The following is a 20,131-nucleotide window of genomic DNA, read 5'->3' on the forward strand; positions in this document are numbered from 1 at the left end:
GTCGTGTGTCAGACTCTACTAGAAAACCCCACATTGATATAAATTCTTATCTTCTAAACAAATTCCAAGGAATATTTCAGCCTTAATAATTCACTTGTTCACAATGCTTCACTTTTATAACTGCTAAAGACTACTACATTCAAAAAATATCAGCATTTCTGGGGTTAACCAATCTGACGATTAGTGAGGAAACTCATGTCATTTACCTTAAATCTATAATCCTAACCAGTGGTTGACAGCAAATGGATAATCGCAGCAGATTGAAGAGAAGGAAAAAGTCCTTTAGTGAAATTTAGAGAGCATCTGAGATTCAAACAGCTAAGAGATATTATGTGACAACTTCAAAAGCTCAGTGGCAGCAATCTGGTGGCATTTTCTAATCCTGTGTTCCAGTTTGTGGCTACAAAACAGTAAATAAAAACAGAGTAGAATAGAGGATTGTTTATACATAAAAAAAAAAAAAAGCTGAATGAAAAAATGATTCTGTAGGACTAGCTGGATTCCATCTGTCCTTTCTAGCCGTAAGAGAATAAGGGTGTTAGTTGCTTTTAAAATTAATTTTTTTTTTAGTTGAGAAACATATTTGTAAATATCTACTAAAAAACATTTCAGCAAAATCTTTAGATACTTAAAAAAAAATCAGCCAGGAAGAAGCATTTATGATATTTGTTTTACGAAATAATCTACGAGACCAGTAGTTCTGAAAGTGTTGTCTACAAACATGAGCCAATTGGTCTTCAATGTGACAGTCTATATACTGCAACTGAGTAACATTACACCTAAAATGCTCATATATATGTTAGGCTGATAAGTACTTCCATCATTTTAAAATCTGAAAATTTCTCTCACTGACATTTATTAATCCATGTCAAAATTAAGTAAAACCTAAAATAAGGTCGTTTGTTGACATCTAAATTTTTGTTGTTTTTTATTTTTTTTGTATTATATTTGCATTGCACTCTGCATCAAGATGGAAAATGGGAACAGTACACATATCTGGCACTTCATTTGTTATCGTTTATCTGTCAGTCTTCCTGCAGTTACATTATCTGGAACAGGGGTATTATAACTAAAATTTACTACTTTAAAATGATAAACTTTTGATTGATGAAGTAAAATAAGTACGCTAACTGCAATGCAAAATTTACAATATATAGTACATTTCAGCCTGTACAACCTCATATTGGAGTTTTTCAAATAGTTCATTGGCCTAAAATATTTTGAGAGTTGACTTTTTAGATCCCAGGTCTCCCCTGCATGAAGTTTGCATGTTCTCCCCGTGTCTGCGTGGGTTTCCTCCAGGTGCTCCGGTTTCCTCCCACAGCCCAAAGACATGCAGGTTGGGTGCATTGGCGATCCGAAATTGTCCCTAGGGTGTGCTTGGTGTGTGTGTGTATGTGCCTTGCGGTGGGCTGGCACCCTGCCCTGGGTTTGTTCCTGCCTTGTGCCCTGTGCTGGCTGGGATTGGCTCCAGCAGACCCCTGTGACCCGGTGTTAGGATATAGCAGGTTGGACAATGACTGACTGACGTTTTAGATTGCCCTGTTGAGGAAGAGAGCCAAGTAATCAATATTGGTAGTTTGGAAACTTTACAGAAGAACTATAGTTCACGAGGTCCAGTTCTGATACACCGTAAAGAATGTTGTGGTGTGACTAAACAGAAACGATTACTTATAATTAGGGATGTTACGATACCGAATTTTTTATTCAATACCAATACCAGAGAAATTTTATGGTACTCAATGCTTATTCAATACCCCAGCAAAAAATGAACTCCCATTCAATGGTTTTTAATTTTAAGTATCTCCATTATTCAAGTTAATCTTTTGCCTTGTTCTATAATAATGTAAAATATATAAATACTAATAGTAACAGCAGTTTAACTAATCATAGATATACAATTTAAGCATATTAGTATTGCCATTTACAATCAGAAAAATAACACAGGTTTTCAATCTAACTTTTGATAGATATAGGGATTCCTCCAATGTAACAACAAATGGGGGGAATTCAGCATAGGTTTTTACAAAGAATAATATCTACATAAATAATTTAGTCCATGTAGACACCTTCCCCTGTGCAAGCAATACATTTATTCTCAAACATTCTCTGCAGTAATGGAAAAATACTGTTTATAAACAATCTGTTTTCGTAATCTGCTTATCCAGAGCAAGGTGGAGGGGCACCTGAAGCCTCTCCCAGAAATCACTGGGAACAAGGCAACCAGGCAGGCTACTTGCTTATAATCACTACTTAAAAAAAAAAAACAAAAAACAAAGCAAAACCTTCAAATATTATATCTGAACTGCCGAAGTAAATACCAAGATACCTCAGGAAATTTTCATTTTCAGCACACTCTTTAAATCTGTGTTTGCAACAAAATTCTTTTAAAATCTGGTTTGTCAGAAAGTCACTCTGTTAGATTGGTAACATTTGTTACTGTATGATTTATTTTTGCATCATTGGCCGTTTAAAAATGTAATAAAGAATAATATTTATCATACGAGTGAACTGATTCAAATTTCAAATATCACAAATTCCTGGTGCTTTCATTTTCCAAATCTCTCCAATATTTTTATATTTGTTCCAAACTTTAAGGTTTCCAGTGTGAAATCAAACTTGTCAGTTTTACCTTAATCCAGTATATCAAAACTCCTATTCATCATATTTTATGTGTTATACTAATGTTCATGAATACACTACAGAAACCAAATGAAAGCCACAAATTAAGTACTGGCATATTCATTTACAGCCATGAAGAACTGTTTTTGCAGTCTCTGCAATTATTTGTTTCTGTTAACACAGTGCACATATTGAAAGGGAGATTTGCTTTGTTCTTCAAACAGTAAAACACTGAATACATTTTATTTGGGTATTAACAAATTCAACTGCTAATTTAATGACTGGTATAGACAAGCCAAGTAGCCATTTCATTTAAAACTTACTTTGATTTTTACTTGCTACTATTATTGTTAGCACTGCAAGTGTGCAATTTTGCACCGCATCCCACAGTCTTACACACATAATTGTACATGCATACAAGATTTCCATCGTGACCCTTTGTACGCTAGTTAGAAAATGGGTAGATCCTTGGACAGAAATCTGTAGACCTGCTCATTCCAATCGGAGATGGAATCCAAAGCCTCATTTCCTTTATCAGGGCCGAGTAGGGCACTGTATTAAAAAGCAATTCATCTCACACATTTAAATTTAAGAATAAGGAAAAAACAAAACTACAACTATAGGGGGAAAACACTGAAGAAGGTAATTATGCTGCCACGTTTAAGATATAATTGTTAGAAATGCTTTTGTATCTGACCAGGAGATGAAAGGGGAAAATATGAAGAAAAATCTTAACAGACCCAAGTTGTAACCAAAAAAACAAAAAAGAAACAAACATGCAAGACACACCAATTAGTCAACACAAAATTATTAACCAAAAGTCAGCGTTGAGAATATTTTAGTAACTAATTCAAAGAGCTTTCTGAAAGGATATTATATTATCCACAAACTTGGATGCAAACTGAACACATTTTTTATATCTGAATTATAAGGATGGCAGGTTGTTGCAGATTGAGGTATCAACACAAAATGGTGGTGTCCATGCTCAAAAATAAGACACAAAATGGTGATATGAAAAAATACAAAACATCAAAAAAAAAAAAAATGTAGAAAAATATTTCATAGTAAAATATGCAAAAAGTAAGCATCTAAATAACTTCTGTACACTAAAAAACTAAGAATTACATCTATAATGCAGTCAAACACATTGCCTCTGAGCATTCTAGGCAATAAAACATTAGATGCATTCTACATACAGATGTACTATGAGCAGACTGGACTATGGTTGTTTGGTAAGAAAAGAGATAAGACAGATTTCCATCTAATTACTACTGGAATTAACAACTTCTAATCAAATTAATGATCATTAACATGACTTAATAAAATTAAACAAATGTTATGTTTAACTGAATTAACTAAGAAGAAACCTGAAACATTCCTACAGGCCACAAAAAGCCAAGCAACCCAGCTCAAACTTAGTGTCTCTGATCCTCTTACCAAGAGAGAGGAATTGTGGATACCTGCAGGAACTCACTGCACAGCAGTAAAACAAGGACATAGAGAGAGAGGGGAGGCGAGAGGAAGAGATTTTTATTGTGCTTTTTCCTAAGTGTGGAAACCATATCAGACAAGGCAACAGACTGTACAGCAATACCCAGCTGACCAACTTAAACTGCAATAGCACAGGTATCCCACTCAAACCCACTTCTTTAATGTTTTGTATTCTCCCTATATTCATTCTTCCTTTGTTTTTTATTTTAACAATCAGCACTCTAAAATTGTTAAACCTTAATCCAGATTATGACATGTCTATGAATCCCCTTCATCAAACAACAAAATTCTTTTTGACCTGCAATCTAATGTTTTGCATAGGGATGTACTTTACAACTGCACAATCATGAAAGGTGGTTCACAAAATAAATGGACCGATCAAACCCTGTAATACTGTGCAGAAATATGTGAAACTATTTCATATGTAGTAGTGGTTTTCAAAATGATTACAAATGGCGCAAAGCACCATAGACTTTGAACAGTTTAAGCAGGCTGTTGCAAATTCTATCATCATCCAACAAACTATACACAATTTTAATGTTAAATGGAACACAAATTTGGAAATTCAGACTCAGGATGTCAGAAAACTAACTTTAAAAGACATACTAATATTCTGAAAAAGAATAACCAATATTATATATATATATATATATAAAGAAAAGTAAATAAAAGAAAAATATATCAATTACCTTAAATACACCCTTATATAACAACACTGCAAGCACTTAACATATAAACATCTGAAATTAAGACTATAAACACAAACTGACCTGAGTTAATAAGGATTCCTACTACACAACTACAAGCAAACCACAAATGTAAAAAAAAAAAAAAAAGAGCAAAAAAGCCCACCTTATAAAGGCACTTAGAGGAAAGGGGAAAATGCAGGGAATGAGTATACGTGTATAGATGTAAAAAAAAAAAAAAAAAAGGAAGGAGCTTTACTTGTGCAAAGCAAATATCAAGGAAAATGGTTACTGAGAAACAACAATGGGCATTACCAAAATATAACCTGTCCAATGTCAAACCTGATGAACGGAAATGATGGTAAGAAGTGGCAAGCAGCTGGTTACAGAAGTTAGTGTATTTATAGGAAGCAACCCATTTAATTTAACTCGTTTAATGGTTTGCTTTCTGTAAAATACACCCACCAAATTCCTCAGCTAAACTTTTCAGTCAAGAGCAAGTGCAACAGGAAGGTGGTATACTATGCATGCAAGCTTAAAATAAACAACGAAAAAGTAAAAAAATAATTCTTAAGTAACAAATTAAGCACAATTACAAAATAGTAATTTAAGAAAAAAGAAAGAATACTTTTGCAAAATGCCTAAGAGATTGTTTTCAAAATAAACGTCTGGGAAATTTGCAAAATAAAAATTTTAATTTGTAGGGATGACTAATTTGTCCCACACTGAATTTCAGGCTCCATTCAGCTTCCTCTCATGTCCATAAAGACATACTGGGAAGTTTAACTAGCAATTTTAAACTGGCCCTGTCAGTTAATAACACCCTGTAAAAAGTTTCCTGCCTTGCGCCAAAAGTTGCTGAGACAAAACCCTAGACCCTCTCAAATATGAAATGTATTTTATGGGTTACATACACAAGACCATAAACATGAAATTGAATTTTGTTTACAGGAAGGTGTACTTCATTTCATTTAATCTTAGGTGCCTTAATTTGTTACAAAAACACCTCAGTTTGTGTCACATGACCAAATACTACCTAGTATTTCAGGTTATCAATTCACCCAGAAGTAGACAAAGTCAGAGGCGAGACTGCGTTGGTTTGGACATGTGCACAGGAGAGATGCTGGGTATATTGGGAGAAGGATGTTATGTATAGAGCTGCCAGGCAAGAGGAAAAGAGGAAGGCCTAAGAGAAGGTTTATGGATGCGGTGAGAGAGGACATGCAGGTGATGGGTGTGACAGAGCAAGATGCAGAAGACAGGACGATATGGAAAAAGATGATATGCTGTGGCGACCCCTAACAGGAGCATCTGAAAAAAAAAGAATTTACCCAGAAGTAAATATATGCTCTAGCAATGTATTATGTAGTACAAAGGTATACATACAGCAGACCATTTAATGAATTATTTTGTGTAGAGGCCACTCCATGTAGTCATATTTTGAAGAGACTTAAAAAAAAGAAAAAGAAAAAAAAACACCACCACAAAGCCCTGTGGGTTGAAAAATTATCTGTCCAGTCAGAAAGCAAAAACGCTTCAGTAATTCCTCTCAGCCAGCCATAGTGATGGGTTAAGCTGGTGTAATGCAGTTTCTGATACATCATCACTGATAAATCATATTCAGTGAAGGGAAGGGGTAACTATGGTTGAGTGGGATTCTAATCTCTGTCAGAGGTCTCTCACTCACATTCAGATTAAGGGATTACTCAACTGCCATATGTACATTTCCTCTTGCTCAAACTCACAGATCTACACACATTCTTCTTCCTAAGCCAGGAAGTGCAACTTCGAGCTATTTTCATATAGATGAAAAGTAGTAGAGATAAAATATTTTACACAATTTTAGCCATAAACATGGGGGTTTATGAAGATGCACATTGTCAAACCAGCCTCTCCGTTAAATTAAGTATTTTGCTCTTAAGTAAATTCTGCATGAATAGAAATATATTTTGGGCAATCCTGATGTGGGAATACAAGATTTGAAAACCTTACAAATAAAGACATTATCTCATAAAAGCAAATTATGGCTAAAAAGGGTTAAAAAGGAGGAAGGTAACATGAACCCAGAAAATTCCTTCTCAAGAACAACTTTAAACAAGGTACTACATTTCAACTGTTATTGTCTGTGAAATAAAACTGAGACTTCTGTGATTCCAGAATGTGCACTGCTATAAAAAAAAAAAAAAAAAAGTACAGTATATTGTTTCAACTCGGTAATGATAAAAACAAATCACCCACTAAGGATTTTAATTTTACCTCCATTGTGCAAGCAAAGAGAAACAGAGCAAGTTCTGTACAAGACTAAACCTGCCAGTGAAGCCCAAGAAAACAGAAAGGCTAACACACAGAAGGGTACACTGCCTGTTAGCTGAAAGAAAGGGACACACATAACAGTTGGGTTAAGTAACCCTGATCAGTTATGAGAAAGTCAAAAAAAGTGTACACTGTATAAGAAATATCGCCACCCAACTGTAAGACCACAAATACTCAAAATTGAAAAGTACAGTACATTCTTATTGTTCAGGGTATTCTTATCAGAACACAGAGGATGCTTAAAGAAATTTACAAATATAAAGTAGTACAAATACAGCACCATACCAGCTTTAAACAGATTTAAGCACACATATCTACATCTACAAGCAATATACAGTCATGTGAAAAAGTCTGTTTACCCCTCTAAGCCTGCATAATAATTTACTCTACTTTCAACAAAAAAGATCACAGTGGTATGTCTTTCATTTCCTAGGAACATCTGAGTACTGGGGTGTTTTCCAAACAAAGAGTTTTAGTGAAGCAGTATTTAGTTGTATGAAATTAAATCAAATGTGAAAACTGGCTGTGAAAAAATTTGGGTACCCTTGTAATTTTGCTGATTTGAATGCATGTTACTGCTCAGTACTGATTACTTGCAACACCAAATTGGTTGGATGAGCTTTTTAAGCCTTGAACTGAATAGACAGGTGTGTTCAATCATGAGAAAAGGTATTTAAAGTGGTCAATTGCAAGTTGTGCTTCCCTTAGACTCACCTCTGAAGAGTGACAGCATGGGATCCTCAAAGCAACTCTTAAAAGATCTGAAAACAAAGATTGTTCAGTATCAGGGTTTAGGGGGAGGCTACAAAAAGCTCTCTTGGAGGTTTAAACTGTCAGTTTCAACTTTATGGAATGTAATAAGGAAATGGAAGGCCACAGGCACAGTTACTGTTAAACCCAGGTCTGGCAGGCCAAGAAAAATACAGGAGTGGCATATACACAGGATTGTGAGAATGGTTACAGACAACCCACAGATCACCTCCAAAGATCTGCAAGAACATCTTGCTGCAGATGGTGTATCTGTACATCGTTCTACAATTCAGCGCAATTTGCACAAAGAACACTTGCATGGCAGGGTGATGAGAAAGAAGCCCTTTCTGCACTCACACCACAAACAGAGTCGCTTGTTGTATGCAAATGCTCATTTAGACAAGCCAGATTCATTCTGGAACAAAGTGCTTTGGACTAATGAAACAAAAATTGAGTTATTTGGTCATAACAAAAAGCGCTTTGCATGGTGGAAGAAGAACACCGCATTCCAAGAAAAACACCTGCTACCTACTGTCAAATGTGGTGCAGGTTCCATTATGCTGTGGGGCTGTGTGGCTAGTTCAGGGAATGGGGCCCTTGTTAAAGTCGAGGGTCGGGTGAATTCATCCCAATATCAACAAATTCTTCAGGATAATGTTCAAGCATCAGTCACAAAATCGAAGTTACATAGGGGTTGGATATTCCAACAAGACAATGACGCAAAACACAGTTTGAAATCTATAAAGGCATTCATGCAGAGGGAGAAGTACATTGTTCTGGAATGGCTGTCGCAGTCCCCTGACTTGAATATCATCAGAAATCTTTGGGATGATTTGAAGCAGGCTGTCCATGCTCGGAAGCCATCAAATTTAACTGAACTGGAGAGATTTTGTATAGAAGAATGGTCAAAAATACCTCCATCCAGAATCCAGACACTCATCAAAGGCTACAGGAGGCGTCTAGAGGCTGTTATATTTGCAAAAGGAGGCTCAACTAAGTATTGATGTAATATCTCTGTTGGGGTACTCCAAATTTATGCACCTGTCTAATTTTGTTATGATGCATATTGCATATTTTCTGTTAATCCAATAAACTTAATGTCACTGCTGAAATACTACTGTTTCTATAAGGCATGTCATATATTAAAAGGAAGTTGCTACTTTGAAAACTCAGCCAATGATAAACAAAAATCCAAAGAATTAAGAGGAGTTCCCAAACTTTTTCATATGACTGTATTGCTACTTTCCATTTTTAATACACATTCTGGCCACTTTTAGCTAAGGAGTCTAGGGTGAGAGACATAGCAAACGAAGGAATCACACAGTGTAAACCAAAAAAATAAATGTTTATATCAGCTGCTCAGCCAATGATAAAGGGTACCATAACAATGACTAAAGAAATGACAATCTGTGCATTTCAGATATAAAATGCCTTCCAGGTCCTACAGAATAATTGCAGATAAAGATAACATGAATATATAGTCAGATGTTGTGAAGGACAAAAGTGAGTATACAAATTGATCATTCATTTTCATAACTGAAGTTTTCTTCTTCTTGTGCAGGGAAGTGGATCATTGTTTCAGAACATTAAAATGTCTGAAAGTCAATGCAAATATCCCTTCATAGATGAAATAATACCAGTTAAATTTCAGAAACTATGGCACCAAGTCTGCCACAGAAACATTTACCTATGTAATGGCTGTAACTTGTAAGCGGGACACCACTTCTTACTCCTTCAGCTTAGTAATATTTCTATAAAGCTGCGGCCAAAGATAGATTAAATAGTTTGCTTTATCTAAAGCACCTTGTTTGTAACACATACATATAGTACATACATGTAACCAATTCATTCTCATTTAGACACACAGTATCAAAGAAATTTGAAAGAAAAAAAAAAAGATTGGTAGAAGGACTTGTCTGCCATTCATGAACTAAAGTTGCAAACTAACTGGATTTTGCAGCATCTAGTAATATCTATACATCAACACATATACACATTTAATCTGGGCATACAATGTCACATGTAACAACATGCAAGATCCATAATCTCTAATCTGAAAAATTGAAACATCAAAGTCGCATCCATAAATTATTCTACAAAATTTCAAGAGTAGTTGAGAATAATTAACAAAATTCCTTTTTTTTGGACCATTTCAAACAAAACACTTCACAGGCAAACTGGGCAAAAATAAATAAATAAATAAAAAGAATAAACATTTTTTTGCTTAGTTCAAATTCACCTTAAATTCCCACATATTATTTATCATACATAAAATGTTAATTAAGTGGCTTGGTTTCACATTGAAATGGAAATTTGAGTAAAAAAAACAAAACAAAATTCAACAGTTTAATGTGAAACATGGCTCTTAAAAGGTTCCCTTTTTCTATCTCAGAAACTATTGTAATCAGATAAAGTTGCAGATCTTTTGTCTTTTTTTAACTGGCCTTTATTTGGGATAAAAGTAAAGCAAGGTCAAAACTACAGCCTTTTCAAAAAGCATTAAGCAAATTTATTTGCAATTCAAATTTGCAACAGATGCAAATTCTCTCACAAAGGGTAGATCTTTCACAAACTACAAATTAATGACAGTGTGTCATGCTTTACTCTGTATTTGGGTAGTATGGCTCACTTCACTACAATGCCCAAATATGTACTTCTAAAATAGTCAATAAAAAGCTTTATTTTTCTATTAAAATGAATGTATTCTTTCTTATAGCAGATAATACTTCTGAGTTTGAATTCAAATGTGCCTCCATTTTATAAATTTCCAAAGGCACACAGTGTGTGGCCAGCTAAGGCAGGATAATTTTTGCAGCTACAGTATTTACTAAACCAGTCAGTGGCCACATTCTAGAAATATGGAAACAGCTACAGTTTCTAAGATGGCCTAGCAGATACTGCTGCTGCCTCATGACGCTTACTCCAGGCTTGCGCTTCTGGATGAAATACTGCATGCGTGTAGTTTGCATAATCTTTTTGTGTTTGCATGGATTTGTTTCAGGTTTCATAATACACATAGTTCAAAGCTCTATTACACTTTCTGGCAAACATAAAATGACCCTGAATGAATCAATTCAAGTGTGTTTGTAGTTATGAGTGATGTCTTATTCAGGGTTGGTTCCTGCCTCTTGCCTCATTCTATTTAGTTCTTAATTGTCTCAAACTGGATAAACTACTTCAAGAATTGAATGGATGTACTGTATTTGCTTTTCATAAGTCATGATGGACAAAAGTATCAGCTAAATAAATACACAAAACACAAACAATTCTATTATTCCTCACTCTTTAAAAAAAAAAAGTCATTTTTTAAATTTTTGAAAATCAGAAAGTAGTTAGTCAGGATGAGAGATGACAGCTTTTTTTAAAGTAATATATAGCCCACAAATAATACAGCTTCCTGGAACATAATGAATGTCCTTCAAATAACAGGAATGTATTAAATATTAGAAAATTGCCAATGCACTGATTCTTATGCTTGTTTTACAGTTGCAATCTCTTTTTATCTATCGTTAAACTAAATTAATCCCTTGGCTGTTAAATCCCCCTCTGGTAATTATTGCTCTTAGCTTTCTGTGATTATGTTGCAACTACAGTAAAGACCATCTGTTCCTTATCTTTGTAGTTTTACCTTGTGATGAAAAGGCAGGACCCCTGACACACAACATTTGATGCTAGTACTGTAGCTATGTTCAAATACTGTGGGAATTTTCAGAGACACTACATCTCACCTCACTGTTAATTTGCTACTTGGTCTGCACAAACTCCAATTAAAGATAAGCTCCACTTTTTACATACAAATTAAAAAGCAACCTAACTACATTTTAATGTGTACCAAATCAATCCAAACATTTTTTAAAAAAATGTAATTTCTGGCTGACCTGCATATTTGTTCTTATCTTATAAACTGAAACAAGGTGTGATGTCATCATCACACCACAACTCTGAATTCAGGTAGCACTGTTTTCTATGATTTTTTTCCCCACTGACAGCTACCACTTCAAAAGGCATTCACATGAAACTTTTTGCATTATGTTTGTTCCATAGCACATGAATACAGCAAGTCTCCTTAGCCGTTACAACAAAGCCTGTATAAACAGAGTGGCTAAAAGCTGCTAACTCTGTTATAAAGCTCACTCTCCTACCCAGAGGAAAGCTGTAATATTCATTAAGCTTTGAAATGCCCAAAAGTAACAAACCTAATTTTATTTTACAATAAAGAAACAGAACTAAATGTGCTGTTTAAAGTGCTGAAATATCTAATTCCTCTGTATAATTGTGCCATGGGATGTTATTCCTGAGAAAAACTAAAAACCATGCTTACTCTCTTACAATTAAAACTACTTCCCATTTGTTACTAAAAGTAATTTTCCATTGTATTCCCACCCCCAGGAAAGTCAGAGGTCTCTAGACAGTCTAAAACAGAACTTCCACGCATGGCGGCATGCATTTCAGCTATGAGGTTGTCACCATGTTGACATGCCGATCAAAATCTTTCAGATCTCCAAAGCTTACAGACTAGTCTTTTGGCTAAGAAGATTTGTTGCTCACATTTGGTGCGGTGTAAAATGTCCAGGTGGTTTTAATCTCTTTTTAGTGGGAATACACCGATTACAACTAATAAATGTACAATGGGAGCACATCACTTTGTAAAAATAAAGCTTAGAGTTTGAAAAGATCTGAAATACTGGCCTGCATGGATAGATATCTGGGCCATACAATCAGCATGTAAGTGATTCCTTATCAGTAAGTACATTTACATGCACACACAAAACCGGTAGAAGGTCGGTAACCAGTTTAATGGATACGTTTGGTATTTTTCAAGTCAAAGTTATTTCTTCACAAAGATGCATTTGTCATGCAAAATTGTGTTCCAAAGTCCAGAACTTTCTATAAATTAAAAAAATACATATTGTCCACACTAGAGCTTGTCAGGGTGTAATAACTCCACTCATGACAAAGGCTGTATAAAAAACAAGTGTAAAGGGAATGTACTGTTTTACAACAAGAAAAACAGTTCCAAGACTCTGGGATAAAGTAATTTTTAGTGTCATTTTGTTATCACAAGGATACCTTATATACACAAAAGGCATATTTTCTATAAAAAAAACATTTTTGTGCTTGAGTTTAATCATTTCTGAAATACTGAAACAAATTATTTCAACCAGGAAAAAGGAATAATCCAGTTACCCGAGCTTTTGCATCAGGAAATTGATCATTGTGGAAGCTTTCACCATTTTCAACCCATGGCTGTTGGATGTATGTGTGAAGCAAAGATAGGCACAGGCTAACAGTGTGCAGCAAACATGCACAAGACTGTTATGGTTATGGGTTTACATGACCACATAACCATGTTACTCACATAGAAATCCACATGTGTTAAGCCAATTTCTCAGAGTCTAATAATCCAGTTTCTCTAGCCAGAATAAGAGTATACATGGCATTTTTGAAACTGAGTTTCTGCCAATAACTTAGTTATTAAAGGTCATGCGAAAAGGCAATTTCCCCTTCGGTATTAAAAAACTATAACAAATCAAAAAAAAAATGAAACACATGTACAGTAAATACACTCAGTGAATGAATATTCTACCAAATAAGGACATCAAACTAAGAAAACAGGAAATCTTGAGATTTCATGAAGCCTGAAAAGTAATCAACAGCAGTCAAATAGTATCACTAGATCTGTAAGGAGTATGTAATGTTAGAAGGCATGAAAACGGTGACCAGCCTCTGAAATCTGGAGTCACATAACTAACCTACTGATGATCTGTCAGTGTAATCTTATGTATATACAGTGCATCCAGAAAGTATTCAGAGCGCATCACTTTTTCCACATTTTGTTATGTTACAGCCTTATTCCAAAATGGATTAAATTCATTTTTTTTCTCAGAATTCTACACACAACACCCCATAATGACAACTTGAAAAAGGTTTATTTGAGGTTTTTGCAAATTTATTAAAAATAAAAAAACTGAGAAATCTCATGTACATAAGTATTCACAGCCTTTGCTCAATACTTTGTCGATGCACCTTTGGCAGCAATTACAGCCTCAAGTCTTTTTGAATATGATGCCACAAGTTTGGCACACCTATCCTTGGCCAGTTTCGCCCATTCCTCTTTGCAGCACCTCTCAAGCTCCATCTGGTTGGATGGGAAGCGTCGGTGCACAGCCATTTTAAGATCTCTCCAGAGATGTTCAATCGGATTCAAGTCTGGGCTCTGGCTGGGCCACTCAAGGACATTCACACAGTTGTCCTGAAGCCACTCCTTTGCTTTTTTGGCTGTGTGCTTAGGGTCGTTGTCCTGCTGAAAGATGAACCGTCATCCCAGTCTGAGGTCAAGAGCGCTCTGGAGCAGGTTTTCATCCAGGATGTCTCTTAACATTGCTGCAGTCATCTTTCCCTTTATCCTGAGTAGTCTCCCAGTTCCTGCCGCTGAAAAACATCCCCACAGCATGATGCTGCCACCACCATGCTTCACTGTAGTAATGGTATTGACCTGGTGGTGAGCGGTGCCTGGTTTCCTCCAAACGTGACACATGGCATTCACACCAAAGAGTTCAATCTTTGTCTCATCAGACCAGAGAATTTTGTTTCTCATGGTCTGAGGGTCCTTCAGGTGCCGTTCGGCAAACTCCAGGTGGGTTGCCATGTGCCTTTTACTAAGGAGTGGCTTCCGTCTGGCCACTCTACCATACAGGCCTGATTAGTGGATTGCTGCAGAGATGGTTGTACTTCTGGAAGGTTCGCCTCTCTCCACTGAGGACCTCTGACAGAGTGACCATCGGGTTCTTGGTCACCTCCCTGACTAAGGCCTTTCTCCCCAGATCGCTCAGTTTAGATGGCCGGCCAGCTCTAGGAAGAGTCCTGGTGGTTTTGAACTTCTTCCACTTATGGATGATGGAGGTCACTGTGCTCATTGGGACCTTCAAAGCAGCAGAAATTTTTCTGTAACCTTCCCCAGATTTGTGCCTCGAGACAATCCTGTCTCAGAGGTCTACAGACAATTCCTTTGACTTCATGCTTGGTTTGTGCTCTGACATGAACTGTCAACTGTGGGACCTTATATAGACAGGTGTGTGCCTTTCCAAATCATGTCCAAACAACTGAATTTACCACAGGTGGACTCCAATTAAGCTGCAGAAACATCTCAAGGATGACCAGGGAGCACAGGATGCACCTGAGCTCAATTTGGAGCTTCATGCCAAAGGCTGTGAATACTTATGTACATGTGCTTTCTCAGTTTTTTTATTTTTAATAAATTTGCAAAAACCTCAAGTAAACTTTTTTCACATTGTCATGCATTGGAGTGTTGTGTGTAGAATTCTGTGGAAAAAATGAATTTAATCCATTTTGGAATAAAGCTGTAACATAAAATGTGGAAAAAATGATGCGCTGTGAATACTTTCAGGATGCACTGTATATGATTTGGTGGTCCATAATTTCTTTTCATTCTTGTAAAAATCGGACAATTCGTTATGTACTAAACTTCAGTAGCTTACAATAAACATACAACCTTTGCTAATCCATCAGACGTAACATCGCCGCCGAAAATGAGAAGTAAATATGAATCTTGTGATATCTAAACCAGTACAAATGTGATCCGATATCCTGAACAAGTCTAAATTCATACGGTCAATTTCTTTTAAAATGGTCAAAGTGGTAAATGTGTAGTTGAATTAGCCAATTGTCTCTTTCACAAACCCTAAAAAGTTGCTAATAGATTGACTGCAATGTTTGACGTAAACGTAAATAGTAACTGACTTTAAAATCAATTGATTTCATTTAACAGGACGTCAAACGGCTGAAGATTGACGAGCTGCAATACTCCCAGGTTTTACTCTACAATGTTCCCTTGGTGGAAAACGCCAAACTGAAACACACCGATTAAAACGCTACTTTTAAACTTTTGCTTCGTTCCAACTGCAATTGCAGACATCGTGAGGTAACGATCCCCTGGAGTGAAATCGCAAAGCAACCAGCGATAACTACAACTAACCCCGATCGGCTTTTCATCATCCTGGTACTCGTAACGTGTTTGTCGACGCTGACATTCCAGTTATGCAAATCCAAACGTGCCCAACGACATCCAAGTTCAATGTCAAGCACGTGCACTTTCCACATAAATACAAAAATAATCCGTTAGCAAAAGCCACCTGGTTTTTCGCGCACCTCTCAATTCATTCATTCTACAATTGAGTATCCCTTCGCGGAATACTGGCTCAAAGCGCGTGCACATATTTACTGCTATAGTATATTAACACAACAATCCGAAACATTACAACGTTTACACAGCTAAACAAACACATGCAGGTTAAAATATATTCTGTAGATATGTATATGCATATACAGGCGGAATTACTTTTAAATTGTACATTCCCTCACATTGTCTTTATTATCCACCTTCTCTACGATGGGGTTAATTAATTTGAGGCTAAACTAAAAGGATTACCTGACAGAAACGCTGCGAAGTTCGACGATTTCGGACAGGCAACCTGTTAAGAGGAGCTACGAGTTCAGCTTGCCCTGTTCTCGACTCCGCCAGGCTCTGGGCAGCCACAGGTTAAAGAGACAACTTGCGAGGACTTGGCGACTGCAGCGCGCGTCGGCAGCTAGGCTGAAGTCGGCGTGCTGAGCTCACACTGGTTGAAGGTCCGGGCACTTGCAGGTACTCCCCCAAAAATGCACTCCGTCACTAATTTGGCAGCTCCTACTGCACTGCTTATTTGTTACCCTGAGGCGTCTTCTGAAAGAATCAATACGCGTGGTGAAAACAAGCGGGTCTGGCAAAACAATCCTTAAAGGGCAGGTAGGCGAATTCCCTCTTTTCCAGTCGCGACGTGTTTCCCAGGATCCCACGGTGCAGCGAGTCGGAACTCGTCAAGCAGCCTTTTGGAAGAGCGGCGCGGGACTGAGCTCTGGGTGATTGGGAGTTTTAGACATAAGCGAGTGACACTAGGAGGTGCCAATACCGCAGGTGAAAACGGGGGGCTTGTGCCATTCGTTCATTTATTCATGTTCTACTCCCGGCTAGTCCAAATTTTTAAAACTTTAATTGAATTTATTTAAAGTATGTAACATTCCATATAATCAAGTCAAACTTAACAAAACTAAATTCAATTCATCCCCCATCAATGAGAAAGATAAAAAGGCCAACAGCCAGATTAAAAATTTTGAGAGTAGTATGGAGGGAAAGGAGTCTTTCTCCCCAATATAAGTGCTTAATCTAAAATATTATTGATTAGATCCTGCCAGGTTTTAAAATACTTTTGAACAGATCCTCTATGAGAGAATTAGATTTTTTCCAGTTTCAAATAGTTTATAACACACGTTACCCACTGACTTAACATAGGTCGGTTAGGATTCTTCCAGTTGAGCAAGATAAGTCTACCTGCTAATAGCAAAATAAAGGCAATTACAGTTTGTTTGTCCTTCTCCAATTTAAGTTCATCTGAGAGTACACCAAGCAGAACTATTAATGGATTAAGAGTGATTGTGACACCAAGGCTGTCTGATAGGCATTTTAAAATTTTTGATGTTAACTTGGTAAACACACAAACATGTGGCCTAATGAAGCTGGAGCTTGATTGCAGGTTTGCAGGTTAGATCTTGCTCTGGAAACATTGTGGACAATTTTAAACACGATAAAAAAAAAATGTAAGTTGAATAATTAAATGCTTTGCTCATATGGAGCTAGAGTGCATGGCTTCCTTCCACTTCTTTTCTTAAATGTTGAGTAAGAGATCCTTTTCCCACTGTACAATGTGTGACAATTTAATTCTCGGAATGAACCCATAGATAGAAAAATGTGTGTGCATCTGTGCAGTAGCCACTACCTTTACCTTCAAAGTACCTTTACCTTGCAATTATGCATTTAGTTAGATGACACTGTCCTTGCTGAAAATATACCTGCAATTCTGTTTCTGAAATACCCTTGAGTTCCTTTGGATTGTTAGAAATGTCTGAAAATCTTCTTCTTTCTTTATATTTAGGTGAATAGGGTGGATGATCCAATTTGGTAATTGGTTTCTTAGGCAGGAAGTTGCAGACGCTGAGAACATCATATTTTGGGTTATTCTCTCGATGGATGATCCACTTTTCTAACCACAGTTCAGGCGTTTTCCATATAACAGAATCCTGTAACCTTTTCAGCATTTCCAAATAGCACTGTTGGTTGACTGTTTGTCCCTGCTGATTGATTTTGTGATGGACCAACTATCCCCTTCTGATCAGTCCCCCCAACCGTGTGATTCTACACAGCCATTGCAGGAATTAAATTGTCACACCTCGTACTTTGGGATCTTTAAAAGGAAGGGACTTTAAAATGGTTTTATATATTACAGAAATGCTGACTCAAGACTTATCAATATCCTTTCTGGAACAGAAATAGGTGGGAGGTGAGGAAAATTGGGCAGATTTTGTTTAGCAAAGTTTGTAATTTGGAGATGGGAAAATAAATTTAAGAGTGTAATTGTTCATAGGATGCAAAGATATTATTTATATACAAATTTCAAAATGATTTAATCCCATATGTTTTCCTAACATTAAAAACTGTACGTTTGAGGTGGTGGAAAAAGATGGTTATTATGTAGAGGTGCTAAAGATAAAATATTTTCTGACTTGAAGTGCTTCCTTCATTGGTTACATATTCTGAGTGAATGAAGGGCTATTGGGTTGTTAGCATATTGACAATACCTTGTATTTACTGATGTACAAAGCAAGGAATGTAAAGAAGTACTGCAGGATTTAATTTCTATTGCAGACCAAGCTAGTGTGTGTTCATCTATTTGTGTTAGTGCCCAGGTTTTTACAGCTTGTATGTTTGCCGCCCAGTAATAAAATAGAAAATTAGGTAGAGCCATGCCACCTCCTGATTTAGGTCATTGTAGTGTCGCCCTTTGGATGTGTGGATATTTCGAATCCCAAATAAATGAAGTTATGATCAAATCTAATTTCTTAAAAAGTGATTTATTAATGTACATTGGGATGTTTCGATATATTAACAGAAGCTCATGGAGGATATTCCTCTTGGTTCTGTTAATTCTCCCTGCTAAAGTAAGATGGAGGGTAAATCATCTATGCTTGTTTAATTTTGTCCATTCAAACAGCACAATTTTGTTGAAAAAGAGCTTTATATTGTGATGTTTACCCCTAGATATTTAAACTGATCTACTATGATAAAAGGGAAGGTGTCCAATCTAATGCTGTTTACTAGAGAATTCACTCAAAAAAGCACACTTTTGTTCAAATTAATTTGAGTCCAGATATTTTTTGAAATTCTGCTAGTACAGTTAGGGCTGCAGGCACTGAATTTTGTGGGTCTGATATATACAGTACCATATCTTCTGCATATAGTGATATATTATGTTCAACTCCTCTGAAAATCCCTTTTATCTCAGATGCATTTCTAAAGTGAACAGCCAATGGCTCAATGATTACAAATAGCAGTGGTGACAAGGGGCATCCTTGTCTAGTACCACATTCTAGTTTGAAGTAATCTGAAATAGTGTTGTTAATACAAACTGAAGCTTCTGGACTGGTATACAGTAGTGGTGGATAGGTAATCCCATTCAACCATATCACATGCTTTTTCTGCATGCAAAGATAATAAGATCTCTGGAGTGTTGGACTTTATGAGTGAATATATTACATTAACTAGGCATTGGAGATTAGAAGCCAAATGTATACCTTTAATAAATCTGGTTTGGTTTAAGGTAGAAAATGTTTAAGGTAGAATTGTATTGTCTTTGGCTTCTATACAAGTTGCTAATAAAAGATGAGCTAACTTAATTGAATTTTTTAATAAAATTCAGCAGGGTAGCCATCAGGACTACTCTGAAGTGAGTTTATAGTGTATAGTGTCAGAGATTTTTCCAATTCTTCTGTACTGAGAGTATCTAGCTGTGGTACCTAAAATGTATCAAAAATGCATTAGATTGTGTCTTGTATTCTTTAAACTGAATAGAATATAAGGACCTATAGTAGTCTTTAAATGTTTGCATTATATTTTTATGGCCAATGATTCTATCTCCGTCTGTGTTGGTGATTGTTGATATTGCTTTGCGAACTTCCTGCTTGTGGATTTGTTGAGCTAAGATCTTATTAGCCTTCTCTCCATGTAGTAATAATGTTATGAAGTAAAACTGAGGCCTGGATTTGCCTCTTGGTTTTCAGATGGGGCCAGTGATGGCATTAACCTTGGAACATTAGTGACATACATTACCTCTACCAACCAAGTAGCCCAAATATTTAGCCTTGGTTAAACCAAGAAA

The 20,131-nt window shown here is 36.3% G+C and overlaps 1 protein-coding gene across 1 annotated transcript in view; it reads right to left on the reverse strand.

The window, feature by feature from the left end:
• Positions 1 to 16,724, reverse strand: part of plxnb3 (plexin B3) — a 260,187-nt gene extending 243,463 nt beyond the window's left edge. The window contains exon 1 of the mRNA XM_039776222.1: positions 16,312 to 16,724. The gene's annotated coding sequence lies outside the window, so the exon portion shown is untranslated. The remainder of the gene's footprint in view (positions 1 to 16,311) is intronic.
• Between the last annotated feature and the right edge of the window lie 3,407 nt (positions 16,725 to 20,131).

Source organism: Polypterus senegalus, chromosome 13, assembly GCF_016835505.1.
Source record: "Polypterus senegalus isolate Bchr_013 chromosome 13, ASM1683550v1, whole genome shotgun sequence".
Classification (NCBI taxonomy): domain Eukaryota; kingdom Metazoa; phylum Chordata; class Cladistia; order Polypteriformes; family Polypteridae; genus Polypterus; species Polypterus senegalus.